A 26996-nucleotide genomic window follows, 5' to 3' on the forward strand; every position below is an offset into this window, starting at 1 on the left:
CCAAACTTATTTTCCTTTTCATCCCTATGTGTCTCCCCCAAACATTTCCCCAACTAGTGCCCCTTTTGCCTCCAAAGCCAGATGCTTGAGACGGGGGACCCTGGCTCACTGTGCTGAGTGGGCCACCAGTGGACTGGTTCAACCCCTCTGCTTACCTTCTCATCAAGCTTCACCAGGACCACAGATCTTTGCAGTTCTCTGCAAGGTCATCCTCTAGCTTTTCGCAGGGAGGTGGCAGGGGAAGGAGGTGACCTGAAGTGTTTCCTGGTTTCTTTCCCACTCCTCCAGCAAACTGTCTCCAGACTGTCTGGCAGAGCATGAGCAGAAAGTCCTTGTGAAGCAACTCAGACAGCGCTGGAGCACGTATGGAAAGGAGGCCTGGAGCCGTGTGCAGAAGAGGCATGGAAAATGTAAGTGAAAATAGAAAACCAGGAGGGGAGGTGAAGGAGCCCTCCCCTCCTGACTGCTGAAGCTCTGTGCATTGGTAAAGACTATGGACACCTGTGTCCAGAAGGAAAGGACATGGACAACCACCTCCAGCTGCAGAGGGAAGGGAGGGTTTGTAGAGCATTTCCCAGCAAAGGAGGACAAAAGGAGATGGCACGCCTGGTCCCCTGATGTGCTCACAGGGAGTGATGACAGTCTCAGTGGTAGGGTCTGGGTTTTAAATAGCCTCTTATGGGGCTGTGAGTCAAGACTACAGGGCCTTCTGCTAAATTTATGGGACTAACATCTCAGGTGCAGACAAGCTGGAGTGGAAACAGTGAATCTGAAAAAACAATTAGGAAGGGAAATGGGCTGCTCTTTCCTTAATTAGGGGGAGTGTGAGGATCGTTAGCTCCCCTCTCCCATGGAAGCAATGCTTACTAACACAGGTGCTTGCCAACTCCCCTCCCTGCTCTGCTCTGCGGCTTTGGTGTGAGCTGGCAGTGCTGGTGTGCATGAAAAGAGGGAGCTTTGTTGCATTTTCAGGGTGTCCCAGCACATTGCACAGAGCCCGGCCTAAAGGTCTGTGCTGGGAAGCACTGGTGGGGTGGGTGGGGCGAGCAGCCCACTGGGTGCCCAGGGCACATTAAGCAGCGCTGGGAGAGGCTGATGACTCAAGCACCCACCACCACCTGGCATCACACAGCCATGGTGGTGCAATGGCAAAAGCTGTAGTTAATATGGGCAACAGCTGAACCCTGTTCCTGGAAACTTGGTGCAAGATAAGGATCCTTGGTAGCAACACACAAGGTCCATGTGGTGTCTGTGCACCACCTCAGTTTCCTGGAGGAGTTCAAACCAGCCTCAAAGTATTATTCTAGCACAGTTTCTTGTGTATAAATATTTGTAAAATGCTTGCTTTAAATACCCTTCTTAAAAAAAAAAAATATATAAAATGAAATAACCCTCCAAACCCCACTACTGCTTATTGCATCTTTAGCAAAATATTTTCTTAACCTTTCCTACCTTCAGCCTTGGGACTTCTGCTAGCTGAGCAAACTTCTCTCCTCCCCGTACCCCAGCCTGCCTGTTCTCCTGCAGGGCAGCAGGCTGCTTGCTTGGTGGTTAATAAGTTACATAGGACTGTAGGAATGTCAAGATCTGGGGGCAAAAGAAGGTGGAGGGAAGAAAAGAAGCTTTTTAGATTTGTAGTCCTATCACAAGCACTTGGTTTTACATCCACAAGTGTCAGTAAGAGAAGGGAAAAGTTCATAGATGGTTTACTGACATGCAGCATATTTGACTTGCAAGTCTTGTGACCTTGGGCAGGGCTGAAGGGCTGCTCCAAGAGTCCTGGGCACAGGAGACCTCCATTGTTTGTAACTGTCAGTTACCAGCCAGTTCTGTGTTGGGAATGGGCTGGACATAACAGAAGGGTCAAGGGGTCATTTCTTCTTTTCCTTGGGTCTCAGCTAGCTACTCAGGTGTCCTGAGATGGGAGCAGTACCACATCAATCCCAGAAGCATCCAAACTTCAGCCCTGAAGGCAGCGGAGAAAGTATCCAAAAGCCTCAAGCTCACCAGCGAAGGCATCACCTCTAGCTGAAGAGTGCTGCAGGGAGGAGGCACCTTTTGGGAGGCTCTCGGGGCATGGAAATAGGGTTACCTACATGATGCCCAGAGGTGAATGAAGCTTCCCCTGGGGACCAAGGAAGGATCTCTTCCCTTTTCTTCCTGGGTGATTAACATCCCTGACCTGGGACTCTGGCTCTTCCCAAACTGGCCACCCTCCAGGGCAGCAGGGCTACAGCCTGTGACCAGTGAGACTTGACGCCTCAAACTGAATCAGCCCACTTTTTAAGTCAACTTATAACTCATTTTACAGCTCTAGCATTTGCCCCGTTTTGTTCCTAAAATTGTCTGGTTAGCAAATCCCAAGACAGAGCTGTCAGTCTGCCCCCGGCCATCTCTGCTGCTGCACATGAATGGGGACAGACTCATTTTGAAGTGTTCCTGGGGTAAGGGTGACCTACTTTCATGGCTGCGGGTACAGTTCATTACAAATTCCTAATGATCTCATTGTTCCATTAAATGAAGGTTGCCACCTGTCCCGAAGACTTTAGATCAAGCTGGGATTAACATATCTGCTGACCCATTTCCCCCTTTTGTAGGACACAGCCCCATGATCAATAGAGTTTTTTTTCAGACCGTCCAAGGTTGAGCCTTAGCAGTGATGTGGTGCTGAGTCCCATTAACAGAGGATGCTGAGCAGCAGGCCTCCTGCTGGTGCTGGGCACTGCTGAAAATCCTGCCCAGCCAATTTGGGCATCAGATTCCACCTGCCTAGATCCCATCAGAAAAAGAAAAGGTCAAACCCTATGCACATAATTTACTAGGGGGAAAAAAAAAGGAAAAAAAAAAAAAAGCAGAAGGGAATTGCCGAGGTTGCATTTAGGGCAAATGAAATCCTTCCAATTTAAGAGAGAGTCTGTAAGAGACTCTATTAAGGACCTGGAGGCTGCCTTCAATTTTGCTCTGGGCAGCCATCCCTACTGCGATAGTACAACAAGAAAAAAGCCTGGGTTAGCACCCAGCAGCCATCCTGGCTTGTGGACCCTCGCAGGGACGCTGGTCTGACAGGTTGTCCCAGTGCAGGCAGCCCCACTGGGCTGGCAGCGGGGTGCAGGCAGCCCCCCCCTCTGCCTCCCTGAGGACCGAGCTCAGCAGCCGAGAGGGCTGGAGATGGCAGGTTGGAAGCACAAGCTGTGCAGCACAAGGAATAAAACAAATAAAGAAAGAGAGAGGAATAAATTCCCATGGACAGGCTCAGCAAGCGCACTGCAGCCAAATGACCTCAAGTGCACCACTTTCTTCTCTCGCTCGAGGAAGGCAGAAGTACAGCTGCATTTTTCATAAATAGGAACACCCTAGCTTGATGTTTTTTAAAGCTGTCTAGACAGTAGAGCAGGACCTTATTTCAAGTCACATAATCACTTTCCCATTTTTCTTTGCAGCAGAGGACGTTTTCCAAGATTAGATAGAAGCTGGTGGAGCAACATGTTATTAACCTTGGGTGTGCCTCCCTGCTTTAGGCTCTCCTTGTCCGAGCTGGAGGTGCCTTTCTGTCTGATCACGTCTCCCCTTTATTCCTGCCTTCCCCCTTGACAGAAAAGCTTCTTCTTCCACTAGCTTGCAAAAGTTCGATAGAATTACACATGGGCTGCAGACAACTAGGAGCACAGAGGGTGCTGCTGTAAAATGCCAGACCCCTTTAGCAGAATTCTAATATTATCTTGTGCTTCCCAGCATGGTGCTGATGCCTCCACCTGAAAATAGCAATGGAGGAAAGAAAAGAGCTTTACAGTGACCTCCACCAGGCCAGCGTGCCGCAGGCTGTTGGAAGGAGGTGGACAAAGCTGCTAACTGTGAGAGATGGTGCCGAGCCAGCTTTTCCGGGGAAGGCTGCGCTCAGCAGCAACGCATCCCTCCAGCACTCTTTGTATCGTGCAGCCTGCGCCTTCCAGGGCTGAGCATCCCTGAGCATTTTGCTGTGCACTTCTCAATCCTTTTGCTTTTCTGTGTGAAGACTGCAGCCCATTCCCACGGAGTAGAGGAGGCAGATAAAATACCCATGTGCCATTTACCTGCAGCACATGGCCTGACCCAGCAGCAATGACTCGTCTCTGCTGCCTGGGGAGAAGGAGCCACAGTGGAGATGGTACACAGGGCACTTCTGCTGCAGAAGATACTCCTTTAGGGCCAAGGACGAGACTTTCTGAATGTGAATAGTATGATACGGACTTGTATCATACCATTAGCATCCTGTACCTGACACGGACCACTTACTGTGGTGACACACAGCGGTCTGTGCTCAGCTTATCTGGGGGAAGCAGAGTCCAGCTCAGCTTGTTACACTGAATTAAGTCAGCAAAAGCTGAAGACAAATAGACCATCACAAATGAGATTATTTCAGTTTAGAGTGCCAGGATAAAAGGTTTGCTGCCCTGCCAGAAAAGGACCAGTTCTGTAGGATAAAAATGTAGTGGTTTGGGGGGGAGGTGGGGAGGTGTTTATAGCTGAAGAAAAGGGTGCTTTGTTTGCCTGGTGTTACAAGAGCAATGCTGACCCTCTCCCTAAGCACTGCCTACGTAGGGTTACCCGTTGGGACTGAAGCATGCAGACTGAGAGAACTGCCCTCCATCCCACCTCACTAGAGCATTGCCACGTCTCCCTGCGGCTGTTAAAGTGATTAGCCATGCACAGTAGCAAGCCTGGGCAGGGATATCTTTTCTTCTTGCTTAGCGTTTTGCTTTAGAGGATGCAGACCCTGACTTTGGGAATAATTTCAGCTCGTGAGTATCCGGTTATTTCTCTGCTCCCTAAAGCAAGCACTTAAAATCAGCCAGGGGAGCTGTCGTTCCTTAAACAAATCCTCTACTGCTATGCAGAAAGTGAATACATGAGCTGCCTGATATTAATGCTTTACTTCACAATTTACATATCAAGTGCTTTAATGAATTGTTTTCAGTATCATTGTCCTTACCATGAATAAACTTAAAAGTAATGGATTTGTAATTAATTAAAGTTTAATTACAATAGTTTGTCATTTTATTATTTGCAATTATTACCATAAAGGTAATAAAAATTGCAGGATGTCACAACTGAATACAAATCCCTAATCAGAAGCAATCAACTCATGCCGTAACCTTGAACAAGGGTGATTTTATTAATGCACCAACTCTGGAGCCCAAGCCGCTGCCTCGCGGGTGGCACCTGCAGTATCCTCAGCCCTGGTCGGGGCCACGTGGTGCTTTGGGTGGTCATGGTAGGATCCTCTTGCCCCTGACCTTGGGCAGCCCTGACCATTCCTCCCCTTTGGATCTCTTTCTCCACACACTAGGTGGTCAGCTACAGACTAAAGAAGCTTTTGCCCACCTCCTGTATGTTCTCCTTGAGCACGCTGATCTACTAAAGCAGTTATCCACCATAATTCTTATTAGCTATCATTTCTTCCAGGTCCTTTGGATGAGTTCTTTATTTCTATCAGGTTTAAAACTCTGCATTAAATTCTAATTTCTGCATCATAATTCTTCTGATATTTAATTTTCAAACATTTATTTTTTTTTTAATATTATGAAAGGTCATTCCTAAACCACCCCAGTATTACGCCTCTGACTTGGTTACTCCTGCAGCGGAAATCCCTTTGCTCTGAAGTATGATGGATAAAAGGAGAAGAAGCGTTAAATTATACCTGAGTTTGCTTCTGCTGCTTCTGTCCCTATGACTATTTCCAGGACTCACAATACCCGTGTTCAAATGCAGTTAATTATTCCCACTTGAGGGAGCAAGATAATACGTTTTCTCATCTCTACATCTTGATAGGCTCCAATCCTACCCATGACTCCTTGGCACATTTCCTTTAACTTGGCCTGATATCTTAAAAAACCATGTTTTAGAGCAGTTTTCCACTGGCCAGTCTCAAGACATCTTCAAAAGGCATGAGAACTGCACCCAGAGCAGCAATTAGGCTGTAATTAAGTGGAGACTCTCCCAGTGAATGCTCTCAAGGGGCTATATTCATGATGTGGGAGGGGGTCTTCAGGTTGGCTTGTCCCATCCTGCTAAATTTATCCCTTCTCACCATCCCTTGTCAATCTTTTCCATAGCCACAACCCTCAGCTGGGTTTCTTCTTTGAAGTCCATGAATTGGTTGGGAAGGAGTAATTCCATTTTTATTCATTTCCTAGGGAGAGCATATGTGTATTTGCCTGTGCTCCCTTAATCATTACTGAATGTATTGGCCAACTTCATGCAAAACCCAACAGAAAGAAAGAGATCTTGTTGTCACTCTGTGCCTACAAGTTACATGAAAAACAGGCAGCTGGGAAGAGGCTTTTTTTTTTTTTTTTTTTTTGATGTTCCCAAATCAGTGAGTGACATTGACCGGGCTGGAGAAACTCAACACGCATCTGGACTCAAGGCAGACCGCACGCCTCCAAGCCATCATATTTCACACACGAAACATCTCTGCTGCTTCTGGTTGGGAACTCAGCCACCACTTCATAAATCAACACCCCTGCTATCGCCTTTGCTCTGCCAGCAGACGGGTTGATGTGAAACAATACAGTCCTGGAGGCGTCAGCTTCCTTGGGTTATCTTAGTGGAAGGCTAACATCAGAGACCCACTTTATCCGCTGGGGCAGTGGTATTCTCAAGCTCTTCACCTCCAACTGAAATTCCCTTGCACAACACCTTGAGAGGTCTAAACAGCCTCTACTTTTAAGCTGTGATACATCAGCATTTTCAAAAAGCTTAAGATCTCTTTTATCTTAGCACTTCCACCTTAGGGAGGTTTGCAGATACGTTCCGCTTTAGGCATGCAATCTCTCAGTTGCCTTGGCATGAGCTGAGACTTAGGCACGTACATAAAAACTGCAGAATCGAGGGGCTAAAGTTAGGTGAAGGGTAGAAAACAAAGCCACCATAGTCCTGGGAGTTTTGCATTTCTTGTAAATATGCTTGCAAAACCACTTAGCAAATGAATGTTAATTGTTCTGCAAAAATCCCACCCTGTTGAAAGAGAAGGGGGGGGTGTGTGTGGTGTGGGGAGCGGGAAAGCCCTAGGTAGATGTTGCCAATTTTTCCTTTGACCCCTCAAATAAAATTCAGGTGATCTCATCCCACATTGATCAGCAGAGACCGAGTAAGAAAATAAAAAGGAAATTACTTCATCTTAAGTGCCTATTAACTGATGTTAGGCGATAGAAAAAAAAGCTCCGTTTGACAGTAAAAATCCATGTGACGAGCCCACGAATACCAGAACAAGCTGGGTATGGCTGGAGCTGTCAAAATCATGTAACTGCAAACCTTTAAACCAATTTAAGTGCCTTCAGTTGGGTTTGCGAGACAATTACACCCCGAAAAAACCATTTACATGAAAAAGGCTGAAGGCCTCCGCTTTTGTTGCTTTTCCAGCCCAAGGCTGGTGGAGCCGGGAGTATTTGACACACGCTGCAGCTGCTAGGGTAGCAGAAATAGATAAAACTTGACAAATTAACACAGCATACGCCGAAGAAAGAAAAGGGATCTTTGGAATTCAACCATGCGGCTGCAAGGATGCTGAGCCCCAGCTTAACTCATAGCGGTGCTCTGGCTTTTTGACTTGTCCTCCCCACTGCATCTGGTCTCAGCGAGGTGAAATGCAGCAGCAACGCTGGCTGAGAGGCGAGGAGCAGGGATGGATTTGAGTGTTATCCTCACCTGGGGCCAAAAGCAGAGTGAGCCTCAAAAACTAAGCGCATCTCTTGGGATTCAGGGATTATCGAGGTGATTCGGAAACCCCCACTCCAGAAATGCCTTAACTCCAGCATTTTTGCAGTTGTTTCAGGCATGTTTCCGCAGAGCAAAGTAATTATGGTGTATAAAAACAAACTGAAATGATTATCGTAAGCCAACGCATATGCAAGAGCAAGGAGTCACTTTGGGGAGAGTTCAGGCATTAACTGCTGAACTTGGTCTGACCTACTGGCTGCACGGACCGGTGACTCCTAAAGCCACCAAGGCGGAGGATGAGCATTCTTCTGGCTCTTCTTTTCTCTCCTTGAGCCTTCCAACAAGAACTCCTCAATTTTTTAAAGCCTTCCTTGATGAAGGTGGCTTCTGCCTATCCTCTGCCTCGCCCAGCAGCCCCACATCAGATGTTGTTAAGGTGGGAGTGAAACTTCTTCCTCCCTCATTTTTCCAGGGTTTTCTGTGCCTGTAATTTTTTAGTTAATCCATTGTTCAAGCCATAACCTTGGCTCTTGTTGTGGAACAAAGAGGAAATGGGGTGGCTTGACAGTTTTGCTGCTTTCCTCTCCCCGTATTTAGACTTTCATAAATGACCCTGTCAAAGCTGTGCCTTGCACTGCCACAATGCTAATTGTTTGCGGTATGGATTGATGATACCGTATTAAAGCCACTTGGCAAGGATAAGGTTTGACTTTCTGTGTGCAGATGAACAGCAGCATGCATGCTTCAGCAGAAAGAGAGCATCTTAGCCTGCCTCCATATCTGGCCACCAGTGCTTCTGCAAGCCAACATCTCTGTGGCTGAGTATGTAGCATCATCTCAGGGTATCCTGGAAAATGGAAAATGTTCTCCTCCCTGAGACAAACCCTCTCTTTCAGACCTGCTTCTTTATATGGAAATACTCATCAAGTTCCTTAAAATACAAACAAACAGGAAATTCTTCATATGCCACTAAAATAGAGTCAAAATCCTCACAAGATTGACACAAAGGTAAACAAAACTTGGACAATGTAAAAAAAAAATAAAATTACTGCAGACCTCACCAAGTAACTCAATTTTTAATTTTTTTTAAAAGTAAAATAGATTCATCTTTCCTTATTTTGCCCTTCGTTGCTCCAATGAAAGCTTTGCCAAACTTTGTGGCAGTTCTGATCTCCAAGAAAGGAACCCATATGACAATCTCTTATTTTTTGAAAAAGCAAGCTCTGTGATCACTCCCTTTCTGTAACCATCTTTGGTTCATCACCTATGTCACTCAGTTTCCAGACAGCAGAAGCCAAAAAGAGGAGCTGTAAGCACGTAACTCTCTTCTGGCGATTCCTGCCCTGGGAAGGTGTGACTGGGAGGGACTGCACAACAGCTCATGAGCAGATGGAGGAGACGGATCAGCTGCAGAGCTGGGAGGAGCCTGGGGAGCATCTAACTCCACATGTCCCATTACGTCTCTCAGCACTAAACAGTTCCAGCCCATGGTGGTCATGCTGTGAGGTCTGCACAGGTTCATGCAATGAGGGCTCCACTGAGGGTTAGTAAATACAGAGCAACTACCAGACCCAGAGCAGATGTTTCTGTGGGATAATGCCTTAAAAGTAACATCACCCCTTCACAGTCATCCCCACAAGTCCTATCAAGCCTGGCATGGGTAGTGTAGACTGGGGCTGGGTGTTTCTGAGAGACCTTGCATTACCATAATCCCACAAAGACTCTCTTCTTTCTTTCTTTCAAGTATCCTCTGTCAAAACTGCGTGAGGTTTTCACTTTCTTTTGGCAGGGAAATTTGAAGACCTGTGCAGATTCCCTCATGCCGTGCGGGAGAGGGAAGCGATGACTGATCGATCTAGGTTTCTCCCATCAAGAGCACCAAAGGAGGTACCAGAAGTATCCATCTTCTGGAATAAGGTTAATTACAGAAGCTCAGCTTGCACACAGAGGTCCCACCAGTCAGCACAAGATAAGCAGCCTTGGGAGTATAAATTATTACAGATGATAAGGCAGAATTTTCCCTTAAACAGCTTTGTACATATGTTCCTAAGATTGACTCCAGAGACGCCTGTCATCAGATGTCAAACAAGAAACAACAAAAATTACAGAGAATTAATTTCTTGTCTTTTTTCTTGCAAGCATATGACACTTTCTCCCCTATTTAAATTAACTGAATTATTTCAGATTTTAACAAGATGTGGCTAGATTACCGGACCTGGGAATCAGAACTGATGCCCAGTCACCCATGCTTGATCACAGCAGGCAGCAAGAGTTTCACCACTCCATCATGTCTGCAGAAATGGGGGCTGGTTTTAGCTCTAGAAATAAGAAAATTACAGACACCGATTGGTACAGTTTTTGTTGTGACTATCTCCTCTGCAAGCGGTGTATAAACAGGAAACCATGGCCACATGGCAGGGAACTGACTCAATACTGGTGAATACTGATAGAAATCAGGTCATATTGACATCCTTTGTTTATTCACTGCTTTGTTAACACTGTTTATCTTCAATGTCTTGGCCACATATTTGGAAAAACTCTCACTTCACCACCCATCAACCACTCCTGTCCCCCCAAAACCATGCGACAGCGAGTCCCTTGCCTCTAACCATCAGCAGTATAAGCTCCTTCAAACCCAAACCTAAGGGTGATGTGCATTTCTGGGGTACAAACCCACTTACTCCGCCCTTCCAGGAAGGTTTCTTTCTGATGCCTAGGAGCTTGCTATTAGCTTTTACCTGCAGGTGGGAATTTCTCTCCTACCAAGAAGCCACATCTATTTTAAGCACCAAACCTGCTGCGATGCAGCCCAGCGCAGGACAAATCTGCAGCCTAACTCTACATAGCACAGCGAAGACCAGCTTATGTTTGGTTGTTGGCTGTTTATCTCTACCTGGCAGTTTATTCTAAGCCTGAATTAAATCTACCAAAATGAGGAGTTTGCACGCATTCTAAGTTTCTTCCAACGCTATTAACATGCCAACATCTGCACTACTGTAAACATGATTCATTCACAACATTCTGTATTTTACAGCAGCAATTCATCTGCTCCTAAAAACTCTCTTCCTGCCTCCAGATATGCTGGAAACATCAAGGTAGCGTTCCCACCATCAGCTCTGGGACATCAGAAATAGATGACACGAAAAGACCCTCAAATTCCGGCTTTCGTGTTTGAGGGATTTCTTTACCCAGCTGAGTCCACAGCCGGTCACCAGCTTCTGCTGGCAGCTCCTTCTTTCGCATACCCTTGGCCTTAGAGGAGGAAGGCTATTGCAAAAGCCAAAACTTCTGAGCTGAGAGGAGAAAAAGATTTCGGGTGTAAACTCTTACTACTCCACCCCCATTTTTACCAGTTAAGGAGCTCCTTCTACACCCCCACTTTTCTGCTGTATCGCATTAGCTCTTGGTCTTTGCAACCTAATCCGATACAGTTTTAAGCACTGCCTCTATCAGGGGAGTTTGTATTAACCACACAGCATGAGGAGTTTAACATTTGCTGCGGGTTAGCTGTATGCTGAATTCCACCCTGCAAATCAGCCCCTCTCCTCTGCATTCACCATGAGTCAGCCAGGCTCAGCCCCGGGGATCTGCCCAGCAGGACCCTCTGCAGGTGGGCAGCGTGTCACCCATCAGTACCCGAAGTCATCGGCAGTGTGAAGAGGACCTACACCCAGTCATCGACTGGGGTCACAGAGCCCAGCCCCAGTGCAGAGAGTTCAGCTCAATGCCTCAGGGGTGGTGGGATGAGGAAGAGGATGAGCTAAGACAAAACCAAATGGTTTTAGAACAAAGGGTTGAGGTTAAAGAGAAGGTAGGTTTGTTTTCCTTTAATGGAGTTGGACTTGGCGATCCTTATGGTCCCTTCCAATCTGAAATATTCTACAAAGGTTGGAAGGCATTTTGCCAGCCGATGACCTACTAAAATGAGTGAGCTGGCTCAGTGGAGATATGCAGAGAAGGGCTTTGTTCAGGGGAATGAGTGCCTGGGGAAGCCGCTACCTCTGTCCCCCCATATACAATGCAGGGAGATTAACTGGCCACAGCACGGTACTATGAATACATTGCAGGGGTTCGTGGTGAGCTTTTAAAACAAGAAGAACCAGCAAGGTTTGGAAAACGAGTGCAAAGATCTCTGACCTTCAGTATTCAAAAATATAGATGCCATCTCAAGCTTGAGGACTTAACAATATGGGAAATACCCTGCCAGCCCCTGACAGCCCGAGGGCCCACCTAGCCCAGCACTCGGTCTTCTACAGCAATAGGAGATGCTTGTTTGGGTGATCCATGAGCACTGCTGCCCTCCCCCTCAGACGCCTCCAGCAGCTCCAGCTCCTGCCTGCATCCACCGAGGAAGCAATATTCCCTGATTTGCTTTTCCCACTGCCATTACGATTTTGCAGATCTCCATCATCCACCTCCAGCCTGAGTAGCCCCAGCATTTCCAGTCCATCCTGGAAGGGCTCTGTCCTCTCCATGGTTTTGGCTGCCCTTCCTGATATCTGCTCTACCTCCACTGCCCTCCTCAAGATAATGAAAAAAAAACCCACCCTTATTACAACTCTGAGCTGACGCAGTTTGGGACAGGGTCTTTCCAGCTCTCTTGGACAACCACACACAGTTAAAAATCTTACAGCTGGTCAGAGCAGCCAGATGTTATTGCCGCAAATTTCCTCAGCCCTGTGCTCCTTCACTAAGGGGAAAACTCTGGCTTGAGCTGCAGCCGTAAAAGGGTCTGCTTAATGATATAGGGTGGATTTGGTTCTGTGCTCCTTCAAGGCTGTGCTGGCGAGAGCAGTCTGCAGATGCTCAGATATTCCCAGCCCAACCAGTGTGAACTGGGAAGCTGGGCTCAATGGGGCCATGCCCAGACGCTGCCCCGAGCATCCTGAAAGGTTAAGAAAGGCTATGCCACAGCGTGGGGCAGGGTTTCATCCTGTCCTCGATTTGCCTGTGGGATTGGAAAGGAATTTTTTCCTATTTCTCTGCCAGGCAGGGGAAAAAAAAAACCCAACACTTTGTTGTTGTTTATACTGGACAGGATTAAAGTTTTCAATATTTGTTATATTTAGATGCCTTTCAGACCCAGATTTAGGGAAACATTACGCATGATTCTTGCTCTGTTTACCCTTCGCTCCATTCCCTCGCTTTTATTGTTCTTCCAGTTTATTCCTTTTCCAATTTAGGTTAAGTTTCCCGAGGACCACAGCATAACCTCAGATTTCCCAGGGAAACCAGCACCTCTCAGCAGCAGCGACTGGTTCTGCGGCTCCATCCAGACCACCTCGGTCCTGCCTAAAGCAACGTGCATCCTTGCAGCAGAAGTTGTATTGCCAGCGATCAGCCAGGCAGAGACAGTGCAAATCACTCTTTCCTGAATCACAGCCCAAATGAGACCTTAAAGTGGATAATTCACCCCACGATAAAGGCATCTATCCACTTGAGGATGGCACTTTGTCTAGGAGCCCCCAGCCTGCCCTCGCTCCCCCCCAAAAAGGGGGTCCCAATGCCCATGATGTTGCAGGGCAGGGACCAAGGCACAGCACAGCCCTGGCTTCTCCAGGGACCATGGAATTATTGTTTCTCTTCCTTGCACCACACCTCCTGGGGAGGAAGGGAAGCTGATCATCCTGGCAGTAAAGGACTTGCAAGCAAAGCCCAGGCTGCAACATACTCTCTTAAAACCTTCCCAAAGACAAGCATGTGAAAGATCACTTTATAGGCAGGGCAGACGGGAGAGAAGTCTACATCCAATGTCCACTTTCAGTAAATCATTCCATTCTATCTAGCTGAAAAAAATGTATATTTTTTTTAACTGTGTCCACTACAGTTTTGCAGAGCAGATACATGTTTTGGTGTGCTCTTCCTCCACCCTCCCCTGCGGATGAGCCAGGATGGAGTGTCTGATACCTGATCTCTCTGCTGTGCCCTGGCTAATGAAAAAAAGCTGCTCGCTTGAAGCTGCTCTGATTTATTCCGTAATAATCTCTCTGACGGGGAGTCTTTGACCTCCCCACACAGGCTCCATTAAAAGTGAGCCTGGTAGCTGGGTAAGGACAGGTAGTTATTTTCTCATGATGGCAACGGTTGTGCACAGTAATGTGCCATTTCTGCACGTTGTCTTCACCTTAAATATAAAGGCAGCCATTGCAGCAGAAGCTTACTTATTCAGTTTTTGAGGTCTGGTCCAGAACCCATCATTTGCTTTAGCTCAAAACCCTGTGCACGGATCCTGGCAGAGCTCCTGTGTGTATCTAGTTTGAAGAGCACAGGCTATCCACCCGCTCAGAGCTGAGCTTGTGCAGAGCTGCATGGAGGACCAGGATGCAAAAGGCACTTCGATTCCAACTAAGCTTGACCTATCCCTTCTGGCCACGGGAAACCCAGGAACAGATGTTTGGTGTTGGGATTTTTCTCCCAAAATATCTCTGATGTTTAATTCACATTTTACAGACTTGCTGTTTCCCTGTATAGCATGAAGGAGAGCATGCTATTGGGTTGCAGGGAGGTGAAGAAGGTAGCCAGCAGCTTTTCTCCTCTTTTTAAAGATGAATCAAGAGGAGTTTTTGTTTTTGTAAGCAGCAGGCAATTTTTCAAATGCATTCACTATGATCTCCTTGGAAGTCTTTGCTATCTTCTACATTTAAAGCAGCATTACTGTAGTCTGAATAGCTGAGCACTGAGCGTTTACAGAGCTGGGTACAGCTTTCACTAGCCCAAATGATAACACTGGGTAAAATAACCAGATGCACTTCCAAGTGCAACAGTGCTGCTGCAAGTCTTGTATCTGACTGTTTGCCCAAAGACCACAGGATTATTTGCTTGGGGTTTTTCCCCGGCTTCAAGCTGCTTGCAGTGATTAAGTGATTTCAGCCGAGATTTTTGCTAGCAGTCAGTTGTCACATTTGAAGGAGTCACTGTTATGGCAAATGTGGCAAATTTTAAGACCTCCCCACTTGCTGCATCCCCTGATTTATTTGATTTGTACAGAAGCCCACCCCTAAAGTGGCACAGAAAGATTAAGTTGCATGGCTGGTTTTACTCCTTTTTGACCCAGAAGGGAAAACTGGCTGTGTGCACTAACAGCTACGGAATGAAGCCAGAGCATTCAATCAGAAGACAAATGATGTGCAGGAAATCTCTTAGGTGACCAAATATTTACTGCACCGATGAAACTCTCCCAAAAAAAGTTCCCACTCACAAATACTTGAAATTATCAGACTTCTTCCTAATGTTTCTCTGTGTGAGTAGTCAAGAAGTTTCCTCTGGGAAGGTCTCGCAGAGCACAGAGCTGCAGCTGTGTTCCCCTTCTGCTGAACAGCCGGGAGCATCCTCTGGACATGGACCGGGAGCAGGACCCCATGCTTCTGCTCTGAACCTGTCCCCTGAGAAAAGGGAAATCTCACAGCCCTAGCTGGGGTTTGAAATTTTTATTTTTAAAAACTGTAAATAAATCAATTCTAAAAGTAACTCAGAGTCAGAGCCTTGTTGCAGCTTTTCGTCGGGGCTGGAGGGAGCGCAAAGCAGCAGTGCAGAGCAGCGTTGGTGGGGAGCTTGGCCATCTGCTCCCCCTGTGCATGGGGTTTCTTTTCAGCATGTGAATCGATGAGGGTTGTTTTCTCAAATGTTGAAAAAAGCCGGCTGTTTTTATGCCCCCCAGCTCTCTGATCAGAACACCACTGTCAGAGTGAAGGAGTGACCTGCAACTGCCTCTGCACAGCTCTTGGCTCTACTGAAAGGTCCTGCGGGGCCGTGGATGTGCTTTAACCTCCACAGTGAAGGCACTGAGCACCCATCCCAGCTGCCTGGCTTTTCAAGCAACCTGTTACCATCCCTGGCATCACTCAGGCTCTTCACAGCCGTACCAGCGCGCAGCCTTGGCACCAATGCAGCTGCTGGAGCATGCATCCTCGACACGCCTTTCCTCACGTTTTGGGTGGGAGAGGGTATTTCTCAGACCGTGAATTCCTTGCAGGCTGGACAGACTGTCTGCAATTACGACATTTTTGCAGGGCACAAAGACCATTTTCTGTCAAACCCTGGGGAACACAGACGCCAGCCCTGCCGGGGGGGGCTGAAGTTGCAACGTTTCCTGTCCTCCCCTGGCCGGGGGGGGGGGCTGCTTGTTTTGATGGCTGGGCTCCAGAGAGGGCTGATGGGAAAGCCTTTACATACCACATTAACTACATGGTGCTGAGCTGCTGGGGATCAAGCCAGGGGGATCGCGGTGCTACACCCAAGAGCCCACGGGGATGACGGAGCTGCGGCAGCCGGATGAGTTGCCGCCTGCCAGCCGTCTGCCTGCGTGCCCTTCGCTGCTCCCTGCAAAAGCTTTTGTCAGCCTGACATGTAGCAGGGGGGGAACGGGACGACACACACGAGCGCAGGCAGCTGCCGGCACCCGCCACGGCTCCAGGCAGGCTAGGAAACTTGCTAAGTGTGTTTGAGCCTCAACAGCCCAACGCGAGAAAAATAGATGTTTTTCTTTCCTAGCTGCTCCCGTTGGACAGCCGGTCATTGCTAGCTCTTTCCCCTCACTCCATCCCCATGGATGGCCTCAGGCTGGCAGCTGCCACAGGGCAGGCAGTGCCCTGCCTGTTCCGGGGTGCCTGCATGGCATTTCTTTAAAGACAGGGTACTGACTCTTCGTCAGCCTTCAATATCCCAAAGCCACAGCATCTTGCCTCCCACGAAAGTGCTCAGACACCCACAACCTGGCATCTTACCATGCCCTGGATGCTGCAAGCCGGGGACTCTGGCACAGCCAGCCAATATGCCTGGACCCCAAAGCAACTAAATACCCGCGGGACCAGAGCAGCTATGCCAGGAATGCTCTGCTGGGCCACCAGCCAAAAACGTCAACTCCTCCTGCAATGCAGCGCTAGGTAGTTTGCATTGGGTGTTTTGCTCCTTCCCTTGCAATTTCTCTATTTTTGTGCTGGTTTTGCCTTGGTTCTGCACCTCAGTAATCCAAGCGTACTTACCCCTTCTTTGCAGTTCCCATATGCACATGATGGAGCCATATTTTCAGTCATCAAAGTGGAATAAAACAGAGTTAAAGAGCTTGTATTGTGCAGGTGAGTAGATGCGAAGCAGAGAGCAAGGGAAAGCTCAGCCCTTTTTTGCTCCTTGGCATGACTATAGGTACGGCACCTTACAGCCAAAGTCTTGAGAGCCTGGGAAAACACAGGATTTGGGGACCCAACTGAAATAGAAGATGACAGTAGAACCCCAAACCCTTAGCTCTGAGGATCCAAGCTCAAAGGTGGGACCCTGAGTGCCACCGGGAGAAATCTTCCAAGGGAATTCACATCAGCCCCATCACGGCACCGCGTACGACTGAGCCCTTGCTGTACATCGCACCCCACAGCAAGGGAGGAGATAGCACTTCAAGAAAATGTACAGATGTGAGGATTAACACACTGATCTCCCTCCATCCCAATAGAAAATCTGACCTGCTAGAGAGCAGCACAGTCCTGCTGCCGTAATACAGACACGAGATCTTCTGCTAAAAGTTCCCCCACAGCCAAAAATGCTGCAATTCAAAGCAAATCCTCCTGCCAGCATCTTTATTTATACAGTATCAAGTACCGATGCCATTTAACAACCCCCTCCCTTTTCCTGACATTATCTTAAGCTGCACTGCCAAATTAAGCAAACCCCACTGTCCAGCATATGTTGTTTCTCATCTTTTTCTCCTCTCCCCCCAACCACTGCCACTACCATCCCTCAAAGGGACCAAGTACAAATAATTCAGCCTCTACCACTTGGACTGGATTTAATCAAAGGATTTGCTGGGTTTCTACCGTGTGGGGCACCTCATTAACAACTTCACACCTTTAAGAAGAAAAAAAGTGGTGTTATCCATTTCAGCATTGCTGAGCTTAATGCTAGTACCCGGTGTTTTGCACCAGGGTCCCCTCCTGAGACGAGTTTTATTTTGGTGGGGAACAAAACAACAACAAGATTTAAAAAAAAAAAAAAAAAAAAAAAAAAAAAAAAGCAAAGCATTGCTGGCCTGAAAGGGCTTAGAGATCGGCAGGAGTGTATTTGTCAGAAAGGAGATTAGAGCCTAATGAAATTTGTCTTTGTGTATGTGTCTGTTTCTCTCTTTTCTTTTTGTGGGGGCGTCTTTGTAAAAAGCCAGGCTTATTAAAATGCAGGGGGAACCCCACACAAAAGATATTTCTTAGAGTCCAAAGGCGCACTTATTAATGCAGAGGTTTTTGCACAGAGCATGCCAGTTTTGGGAGATTTTGGGTATTGTTTGGGGAGAAGAAAGCAAGCCTCACTGATCATTTTATTTTCCAGTTTTAGTCACAGCAGCTGAAGCAAGCAGGTGCTGCAATTCAGAGCCCACAGAAAAGGGCAGGAGATGAGGGGGAAGGGAAATGTCATGAGGAAAAACTCATCTGCATGAGGGATTTTTACTATTTTGGTTTGTTAAATTGCAGCACAGTGGTGCTGTGCCCACACTCCTAGTTTCCTCCGTGACGATGGGAAGTAGCTGCTGGGGAAGCACTGCATGGGCACACCACCAGAAATCAATGCCTGTTTCAACTGCAACAGGCTGGCATCAACAGCCAGCGGGTTTAACCAAGGCATCCATTTTCCCACATACATCGCTGATGATACCAAACTGTTGGCGTGGAAGAAAATAAGGGGTTGTGGCCGAGATTACTGGTGTGGGGCACAACTCTGATTTTTTCCATTTGTTGCAAAACACAGCAGGGTCAACACCCTGCTGCAGCAAGCAAACCTGATTGCTGGTGAGCAGCACCTGCAGCAGCAGGGCTGCATAGGGGTGGTTCACCTTAACAGGGTCATAATACTGGGAAAATATGGTGCTGGCGCTCTATGCACATGGAGCTTTTGCATGGCTGTTGAGGCCAGAATGACAATGACAGTGATGCCAGCCCAAGAACACCAGCATGGGTTTGGGGAAAAGGAGGAGATTTGCCCCTGTCCTAAGGAGGACCTTGGCATACCTCCAAGAAAAAGTTTGCATACTGGCTCACACTTGAAAAAGCAAACCCAGGGAGGGGCGTGTTGTGCAAGTGGTTGGAACTCCACCAAGTTCTCACTTGCAAGAGGGGAAAGACTTGAAAATCTCCACGAGGCACTTTTAGTGCTTCCCATGACTCTCAGCCCTAAGGGGAAAGCCCACATCTACCTCCTGGTTGGGAAACCTGCCCAAGGCTCACACTAACAAGTGTTTCTCGAGCGGGACTTGTTTGTTATTGGCAGCAGAGCCTTTGGGAGTATTTACTCAAAAAGAGCAACAGTAGGAGTTTCTATTAACTACCTTTTGACACATTGACAACAGAGTTGGGTCCACCCAGCTGGCTTTTTTTTCCACATTGTTTGCATGTTTCCACCTGCTACAACATGAAAACTTAGAGGAAAATCTCATGTGTTTTCTTATGAGATTTTTCCTTCTGAGAAAACGTGGGAACCGGTCCTCATCTGCTGCCTCAGATGAAAGAAGAGTGTATGGAGGGTAAGCAACGAGGAGGACAAACAGACGATGAAGCAGCAAGCCCTGGGAACCAACCAGCACCAAGAACCAACAGAAAGGCATCCCAGAGAGCTGCAGCTGCAAACTCAAACTCCCCTGGTACTAATTTTTCTCTATATGTTTGATCTAATCTCATCACAACAAAAAACAGTGCCGATGCTGAGGATAAAATACCATGAGCTACCCTCATTATTAAATAATTCACATCAATTATGATTCTATGAGGTATCTGATGGCTGTATAGAAACATAAGTAATGAGAAAAAAATTCACTGTAAGCATGTTACAGAACATCAACCAACTTGTCCTGCAGAGCCCCAGAGACAGTCACAGCACATGCTCAGCAATGCCATCACATTAAGAAGCAACAAATTTGTGGGTTATAGTCACATCTCCAGTCAGACTTCTGTCAACATTTCCTTCACTTCTTGAAGGTGCAGGAGCAGAGCAGACTATAGCAAACATATTTGTGTATTTTCTAAAAAAAAAACAAAAACAAAAAACAAACCACCTAACATCACCCAGCCATGACTGCCAGCCCAACAAGGCACCTCACAGGCAAGAGAAGCAGAAAGCTGAAGCTGGGCTAAAACGGCTTTCACCTTTGCTCAGAGGATATTTTAAGGGAAATCACATGGCCTGAGCCTGGGGATAGGAGTTCAGCTCAGAGAAGCAAAAGCTGCAGATGGTAACATCGAATGTCAGCCAACTTAAAACAGATATATATTTATATATATGCACAAAACAGAAATATATATGTACTCATATATAAATTTAAAGATCACAGACCTGCGGAACTCATTGCCACAATATAACCAATTTAAAGATTTTATCCATATTCGAAGAAATGATGGATATTTATGGTAGGAACTTAGTCATCCCAGCTAGGGATTTCTCCACTCTTCAAGGAGCACGTCAAGCTCCATCAATCCAAAGGCAATAAGAAATGTCAGTTATTCATCACCACCATGGGGATTATTTCCATCTCCTTCAAGCTGCCAGTTGGTGGCTGTGGGAAGCCAGACCAGGTGGACCACAACCATTTGACAGCCCCGACCAGATGCACTTCTGGGTTGCTTTCAAGCCCCAAGCCCATCCCCGGCTCCTACTGCCTGCATTATCCAGCCCCGCAGCCCACCAGATGGTGCTCTCGGTATTAGTTAATACCGAGTTAATCCACACCTTTTCCTTCCACTGAGAAACTCCAGCACAGGTGGGGTGTGGAGAAACACCACCAAAAGCAACAGATTCCTGCACTTTCCTAGAGCACCAGCCAGAATGCATAGCTTCATCCCAGGCAGAACATGGTTCAAAAACCAGAAACATGTTTTTGAAGCATCTGGAGGCGATGGTGGGTTACGAGCACTAGAACGTGCCTTCAAGCCCAAATGCAATATATGGGCCTTTACCAGTAGCACAATGTTGAGCCAAAGCATTGGGAAAGATGAGGGAAGCAAAGGTGGTGGGGAACGTGAGCATGCCCCAACACTCAGGACATGATTCCACATGCCAATGGACCTGTAAGCTCATTGGAAACCCTCTGGTCCATCATTTCTTGAACACCTTCTCCACAGACCAGTTTCTTGAACTTTATTTATTTCCCCACAACCAAAAGAACTGGCTGGGATACCAGTGGACTTCGCAATTTCTGCTTGCTAGAGATATGAAACATTTTCTACTTTAGGGCAAATGCTGTAATAGCAGGGAGAGGTTGTGCAGAGCTGTTGAGGAATCTCCATCACCCAACATGGTCAGCTTGCACCAACATCCACCAGCTGTGATTTTTTCTGAACTCCGAGGTTCCTTTCAGCCTTCATTTCTCCCCAGTTTTCTATAAGAGGAATGTCTGCAGTTCCCATGCCCTTTGCGGACTGCCATGTTCATAATTATATCATGTCTGGAGAACTGGGCTAATGTAGGGTTGATCCTGAGGCTGTTTCTTTGGCCCAGCAGGACGGACTGTTTTCCTTCTGTGTTTCCAGCTTAACAAGGCTCTCTTTAATTTCTCCTTAATAAAACTTGGGGCAAAGGGGAACATTTAATGTGCAGTTAAATAAAAAACAGAAAGCATACCGTACTGGCCAACTTCCTAAAAACGAAGTGCTTTTTCTACAGTCATCCATGGGACGTCAGCAGCGAAATAAAGCCCCAAGCACAGAAGCCTGACCACTAAGCAAGCCGGCAGCTAACTACGTGGCTTTTGTTTTTTACCAGTAATGAATTTTTATCGCTGAGAAGCCGGAAAAGGGAGAGCATTAAAGGTTGCCTGCACGGGTATGCAGGAGCGCTCCAGCCATTTACGCCTGTAATGAGTTTTGCTGCCTCTGAGCAGAGCACAGGTAATAACAGATCATAAAGTGGGTTTACCACCCGAATTGCCAGTCTCTGAAGGTTACTAAAAGCCCGTTCAAATAAGTATGGTCAGATCTGCCTGGCTATTTTGAAATCACCACTTTCTTAACGGTTTAGTGGAAACCTCTGTTTCTCCACTCATTGAAACGGGCAAAAATCAGGAGTGGAGCAAATGGAGCCAACATGGTTTCATCCAGGAGAAGAGCCTGGCCAAAATCACTTAAGTTTGTCTGATGATTCTATTTATTTGCTTCGTCCAGAGCTGTCCCATCAGCTCACTGACTAGTTATAAAACTTCCCTGTGTTATGAAAACTGCTTATATTTCATCTCCATGTTGGACAGGGTTAATCCAGCCCTGGGATGTGTTTTTTAAGTGTTGTGACTGGAAAACCCTCCAGGGCTCGGGGCCCCCTTGTTGGGTGGAAAAAGCCCTGTGTCCCAAGGGCTGAATCTCCCTGTGGCAAGGGGGGGTGCCTCCTGGGAGTAGGGCTGATGGAGGCTCTGGGGAAAAATAGCCCCGCACTCCCTTTGCTCCCCCCCTGCAGGAAACTGCCCAGAAGAGCTGTGGGTTGATTGTTTCTAGTGGGGGGGGGAAAAAAAAATCAATTTCTCCTTTTCTTTTAGGATATGCAGTGGTGCTGGAGATAGCTCCAACAACCTTTGTTACAGAAACCCTTATTATTATACCGCTTTTCCCAAAAGAGCCTGAGAAGGTGGGCAGTGCTCTCTAGAAGAGAAAAGACACACTCACTGCTGTGGTTTCAGTGCCATGTTCTGCTGCCCCTTCATAGGGCACAGAGACCATCACTTCCCCACCTACTTTCCCCTGTCCCCCTGGGCTGGCATCACCGTCCCTGGCACAAGCACCTCCTTCAAACCTCCACCAAGACCAAAAATGCCTTTTGTGCTCAGCCTGGACCAAAGTTTCTCCTCTTTGATGCAGCCTCTGAGAGAGGGGGAAGGATTGCACTGATTTGGTGGGTGTCCTGGCATGGCTGTGGATGTTACAGATTGCTTCAGCGTTTCTCTGCTCCCTCACAGAGAAGCAGAGCACATGCCCACCCAAGGCAAGGCAGAACTACTGCAGCAAAGTTGATGCATCAATGCTGTGCTTCAAAACCTGGTCCCTGAGAATGGAGTAGCAAAATGACAGGGATGCAGTTGCTTAGGTGGGAGGTGCATGAAGCTCCTTGGAGACTCAATAATTTTAAGAAACAAATCTCCTTGGAGCAGTCTATCCCTGGACTTGTACTAACAGAGAGGTAGGAAGGCTACAAGGTCCTAAGACACAACCAGAAGGGTGTACGCAGTGTTTGGCATAAGGGAAGATGTGCAGCTAGTTAAGAACGATGTCTAAAGCACCAAGGCCTCAAGCTTGGACTTGCCCCGAAGGATGGTGCCCCCGGCCTTGGACCACCTCTGCAGCATCCCATGGTGCTCTTGATGTGGGGCGGAGTACTCACTTCTGCACGTTTTATTTAAGAACCATTTCACCTTTCGGAGAACCCAACTCCATCTTGTGTGCATACTTTTTCATTTACAGCCAAAGAGAGAAAAAAAAGCTGCATTTCAATTGTTCATTTAGCACTTTGATTTCTCTCCATTTAACTTGCCTTTGTCTGTGTGGGAATGTGCATCTGTGGGAACGCACAATATATTTTAATGTTTTCTGCAGTTGTTTAGTGAGTCCCCTTCTGAAGCCTTATGGACCACCATGGGCTGAGAAACTGGGATGGAAGATCCAGAGAGACAGCCTCTTGCAAATCCAGTGTCATCCCTTTGAAGTCCTCAGGGCTTCCACGGCAGCCAGAAGTAATTAGTGAGAGAAAGGGATTGTAAGAGCCATGCTGGCTCGCCGTCAGCGCTTCCCACTGACTTTGAATACAGCGGAGCTGAGCCAATACCATGCACTGTTGGAATTACGACACCAAATGTCCAACCTATTTATTGAGCCCACTGCGGGGCTCGGGGGCAGCTCTCTGCAGCAGGACTTCTGCCGTCAACCTCGCACCGTGTTAGTACCAAAATTACTTAGCCTAACTACACCAGGTGTTCAGGTGCAGTGGCTGAACTAGTCACTCTATCCCTCCTGTACCACTGTCCCACCGGGTCAGGGGTGGCTGTAGGCTCTAATTTCCTTAGCAGACCAGGTTCCAGGAAGACCAGTACAGCTAGCAGCACAAGCAAGAATTACCAAGTGACTTCATGCAGTTCCTAGGTTTGCAGAGAACATCAGTACCAGATAAACAAAGTGCTCCTTACCTTACTAAACCTCTTGGTCTGTGAGTGCTTCCCCTGCCACAGGGTGCTGACCCTCAGCCACCAGGACCACTCCTCTCTCTTGATTCGTGCAATGGCTCCCGCTGTATGATTTTATATTTCTGCTTGTCATTTTCTCCCCTGTCTATAAAGCAAAGTGGGTAAAGTTAAAGACGCTTACTTGTTTATCGCTTAAGTAGCCAGCTCTCCTGTGCCTTCCCCATTCATGGCTGCTCCCTGCAGCTGGGAGATGTTACCTCCCCAAAGACGCTTCACACATCTAGGAAATTCCCTTCTCCACCACTGAACTGAGATCAGGTCTGTAGAGTGGCTGGAGGGGATTACTTCGGGGATGTTCTGGAAGAAAAGTAGGGAAGAAATTTAAAATTTGCAGCCTGAAAACATACAAATATTCCTCCTGTTTTTTCCCTTCTAGGAATGGCTTTGAAAAGCACATTCCTGTACCTCTGTTTTTCTTCTGTTTTGCTTTCCGCCCCACTTCTTCCTGCCCCATTACCTCTTAGCAAGGTTACTACTTTCCATGACAAAGACCTTGGGCATCACCAAGGTCAGAAGGGACCTCGGGAGGTCTCTAGCCCAACCTCCTGCTCAAAGCAGGGCCACCTCAAAGCTGGATCCCAAGTTTTGCATGTGGATATGAACTGTGTGCTATAAAGATGAGCACAGATGTGACAGCAGGCTGTGTTTTGGGCAGACCACTGAAATTCCCAGAGCAGCTTTTCAACAGTAAGTCCTGATTCATCCAAAATATTTTGACTTGTGGGAAAATTTTGATTTTGAAGGAGTTGGACAGCAAAACCTCAGAAACATTTAAGTTTGAAACCAAAAGCTTTATTTCATCTTTTTCACGCTGGTTACTCTATCCTTTCCGTTCATTCTGATATCATTTTACCTAGCATTTAGACTGAAACTCAATGGTCCACTTCGATGAGGTCGCCCCGTGTTTCTGACTATGTTTCACAAGAGCTTCCGCTCACTGGAAAAAATTCAACTTTTCTTCCTGTTCTGGAACAAAAGCAAATAGAAAACCATCAGAAAATTTCATTCCATGTGACAGAAATTAGACTTTCTGGACAGCTTTTGTTGCCGTCAAGAAGGGTGGCTGGCTGAGACAGCTCATGAAAGCTTTGAAAGTTCATACAAAGGCTCTAAGCTGGCAATGTGTCCCCCAACCCTTGCACTGACTGCCAATATTGTGTGGATGGGATTTTTCAGGGTCCCCTCAAAGAACTGAATATATGGTTCCCAAGGCGCCTGAGGTCTCCAGTTCTGCTAGGCTCCTTTTGAAGAGTCCTAGCCCTTTCTTTTCTTTTTATTTTTTTTTATTCTGCTTTAGATAACCAGAGTGGGCCTCTTGCTCATGGGAAGCATTGTTAAACGTGTCACCTCCCACCAAGAGAAGCGAAGAAGGGAGGGGGGGAAAAAGCCACATGAAGATATTAAAACAAGAAACTGGAATGCCTAAACTGCTCAGAGTTCGTTCTTAATTCACATATCCCTATTTACTATTGAAAACGGCTATTTAGCTATTTATGGCATTGTAAGAGATCACTCTTGGTTTCCGCTTAACCTCAGATGGATGGTTGGCCCATATGTCTCATGCTGTACTTAAGTAGGATGGAAAAATAAGAGTGGGTATAGAAGTGAACAGACCTTTTTGGATGGTCACATCTGGTCCCCATGTGTAAGCCCAGCCTCGTGGAAAGCCTGCTGACAGAGAAAAGCTGCATGCTGTGGTTCTAGACAACCTTCTTTTATAGATATGTTATATATATACACATACACATCCATTTTATAGATATGTGTAAATATATACACGCAGATAGACGTTGAGCAAGAAAGAGCTTTCAATATTTTCTTTTCTGAAGCTTGCAAAGCTCATTTGGCCCCACTGGGCAGCAGTGATTTATTGTGGAGTGCTATTCCTTGCATGCTGCTGGATGGCGAGAGGCTGGGGAGCAGAGGGGAACCCCAGATACCCCTGAGTCTGGCAGGGAAGGACCTGGGACAGAAAGCAGAAGGACTGGTGTGAAGTGTTGAATAAGTTTATGTGAACTTTCTAAGCTGCACGCAGAGCGCAGGTCCTGGGGATGGGCGAGACAAACGCTTTGCCATGCAGCCAGATCCACCAGCCCGTGCCCCGATGCCCACAAAGCAGAGCCAGTGCTGCTCTCTGGCCAGCAAAGTCTGTCCTGCTCCGCTTCGATGGAAACGGGGTGCCTGGGGATGCCTCTGCTTAGTTTCAAAAACACCATTAGCATTTACGCACCTCCTTCTTTAACTCCAGACCTCTAATTCACTCACAATTTTCCCCATATTTGCTTTTCAGCCATCTCGCTCTCATCAGCCAGGGAAATCCACACCACCAGCTGTGAATCCATTTTTTTAAGGCCACTTGAACACTGACACTTCTTTCCTTAAGACCAGAAGCCTCCCCTTTCTCCATCTCCACGGCAGAGTTGGTGTCTTCTTCCCTTAGCACCCCAGGACCCCGACCTCAACTGTGACAGTACAAATAACACTGCTGGGATGTTACGGCTAATCAGCAGGACATCTTTAACCTATTATTAATTTGGACAGCAAACAAACAGGAACAAAACCAACTTGTGTCCTTGCTCCAAACATTTGTCTCCCAAGGAACCCAGGCTAAATACAGTATTAAGAAGGGAGCAAGCCACAACTGTGCGAGCACTGCCGATGACCTGGTGCTTTGCTGAATTAGGGCCAACTGCCTCCTAATATTAAATCCTTGTCAGGGGAGAGATTGCTGCTGGGACTGAAATACACTTGGATGGGATAAACCGAAGCACAAAACAGGCACTTGAAGGAGTATTTCCCCTTGGTGAGACCATAGATTTTTTCACTGCAGATCCAAAAGGCATCCACATATTACTGTAAATCAGAATTTTTGTGGCAGCTCCGGGGGCGGGGAGGTTAAACACTTATTTCCCTTTTTGCTTTCATGTTTGAGATAGGTGTCTGATGCCCCTGCATCTTTCTGAACCCCCATCCTCAGAAGACCTTCTGCATGGCCCCATCCAGTGACCCCTGCGGCAGAGAGAATTAATCCTCCCTGCCACGCAAACGCACACAGCAAAACCCAACAACGCAGCCCTGAGCTAGCAATTAGGTTTGGAAGAGCACATCAAGC

At 47.1% G+C, this 26996-nt stretch overlaps 1 long non-coding RNA gene across 1 annotated transcript in view; it reads right to left on the bottom strand.

Moving 5' to 3' along the window:
• Positions 1-1458: 1458 nt before the first annotated feature.
• LOC119151941 overlaps positions 1459-26996 on the bottom strand; it is a 42564-nt gene continuing 17026 nt past the window's right edge. Inside the window, exons 2-5 of the long non-coding RNA XR_005105619.1 lie at positions 24738-24850; positions 24082-24181; positions 23828-23969; positions 1459-1587 (exon numbers count right to left, since the gene is read on the bottom strand). This is a non-coding gene — a long non-coding RNA (uncharacterized LOC119151941). The remainder of the gene's footprint in view (positions 1588-23827; positions 23970-24081; positions 24182-24737; positions 24851-26996) is intronic.

The sequence above is a fragment of the Falco rusticolus genome, chromosome 8, assembly GCF_015220075.1.
Source record: "Falco rusticolus isolate bFalRus1 chromosome 8, bFalRus1.pri, whole genome shotgun sequence".
Classification (NCBI taxonomy): domain Eukaryota; kingdom Metazoa; phylum Chordata; class Aves; order Falconiformes; family Falconidae; genus Falco; species Falco rusticolus.